Source organism: Schistocerca piceifrons, chromosome 1, assembly GCF_021461385.2.
Source record: "Schistocerca piceifrons isolate TAMUIC-IGC-003096 chromosome 1, iqSchPice1.1, whole genome shotgun sequence".
In the NCBI taxonomy this organism is placed as follows: domain Eukaryota; kingdom Metazoa; phylum Arthropoda; class Insecta; order Orthoptera; family Acrididae; genus Schistocerca; species Schistocerca piceifrons.
In genome coordinates, this window is record NC_060138.1 from 489,244,434 (window position 1) to 489,246,546 (window position 2,113).

Sequence of the window (2,113 nt, forward strand, 5' to 3'; positions counted from 1 at the left end):
TAACCACCACATGATAAATCATGAGCTCAGTGGCACTACAAAAATAAAAAGAAAGTGTGTGATAGATGTTGGAGACGGTGCAATAATTTTAAAAGTGCTCTTCTGCCTTAGAGAAATTTAAGTCGTAACAATATTTAATATGCAATGGATATTCTCACCAATGTACTCAGAATGAAATGACTGAACGTCGCATAAAGCGACCGAATTATAACAGCGATTGAACAACGGAACGATGTAGCCTTTTTGTTTGAAGATTCGGTATGCGTCCATCTTCAAACTGGAGTTAGCGATACGTGCCTAATGACCTCGTCGTCGACGGGACGTTAAACAGACAGAAAGCAAAGTGCAGTGTAAGCATGCTAACGAAAGAGATGATGGAATAGGAATACCAGAACTCATTACGTGTGAATGGCGGGACAATTGCCTGTAGTTACCCATGCAAGGAAAAATTCCGTGATGCGTTACCAAACAGCGCCGGATTTTTACAGTACGAAGCGGCTTCGCGTCTCGTCGATAGCTCGCAGTCGCAGAGGCAGTCAGAGCGCGCTTCACTTGTCTCGAATGGCGGCTAGCCACGCTCCAGGTGCGCGCCCCGCCGTTTTACATCCCCCGCACTTCCGTGGCGAACGGCCCAGCGAATAACAAAAGCCCATCCACGCGGCACCAACCCGACAGCGAGACGGTTTTTGTAGTGTGGAAAATATCGGCTGCGGCGAACGTACGGCAAAGCCATAGGCGTCCGCAAAGGCATGGGTCGGGGAGAGGGGGAGGGGAAGGAGGATACGGGTAGTACGAGGAGGAATTCGCCCAGAAAACAGGCGCTTAATTCATCAGACAATTCTTACTACTTTATAGCAATGTTTTCCTGCGACTCTTACTAAGCTGCATATTTAACACTGACAAGCGCGAGAGGAAGTACAGTGACTTCAGAAAACAGTGTATGAGGATAAAAGCCGCGGGGGTATCCGTGCGATCAGAGGCGCCTTGTCACGCATCGCGCGGCTCCCCCGTCGGAGGTTCGAGTCCTCCCTCGAGCATGGGTGTTTGTGTTGTCGTTAGCATGAGTTAGTTTAATTACTGTGTAAGCCTAGAGACCGATGCCCTCAACAGTTTGGTCCATAGAACATTACCACAAATTTTCAAAAAAAGATGAATGAAATGTATTCGCCATTGTGAATACAGACAAGCATCATCTTTATATGGGAGTGACGACAGTGAAAATTTGTGCCGAACCCGAACCTGAATTTCCTGCTTTAAGCGAGTGGTCGCCTTAGCCGCTCTGGCTATCCATGCATGGTTCACCGTAAGATCCAAACTTGTATATATTGTCGTTCCTGCGTTACAATCTATACTCGTACACACAATATATAATTGCGAGTCGTGTACTGATAGCGAAGGAGACCGCTCGCGTAAGGTGGCAAATCCGGGTTCCAGTCCCGATTCGCCAAAACTTTTCACTTTCGTCACTCCATCAAACAGCTGAAGGTTGTTCATATTCACAATTGTGAATACAGTTTATATATTTCATGACGGCTGTAGCTGCCGCAGTGCATCGTACTCCTTAAAAGCACAGGCACTGCAATACTGTACTATAAGAAGAGCGTAAATTTCAGACTGGATTGGAAAAAACAGCCAATCAATTGCAAAATATTGGTTTAATAAAGCTTTACCATGGTTTCAAAATAATCTTCTTCTTCGTAGAATCACTTTATCTCTAATGTGGGAGTCGGTGTCAATGTCTAGTACATGTACGTGTCATACACTTAATCACCCTTTAAGACACTTGATTTAAAAGCAGTAGCAGTTTTCAAACTCTCGAAACCATGGTTAAGGTTTATTGAACCTGTATTTTGCCATTGGTTGGCCATTATTCTCAATCAATTGAAGTGCTTACATGCACAGTCCCCCCCATGAACAATGGAATTTGCCGTTGGTGGGGAGGCTTGCGTGCCTCAACGATACAGATAGCCGTACCGTAGGTGCAACCACAACGGAGGGGTATCTATTGAGAGGCCAGACAAACGTGTGGTTCCTGAAGAGGGGCAGCAGCCTTTTCAGTAGTTGCAGGGGCAAGTCTAGATGATTGACTGATCTGGCCTTGTAACACTAACCA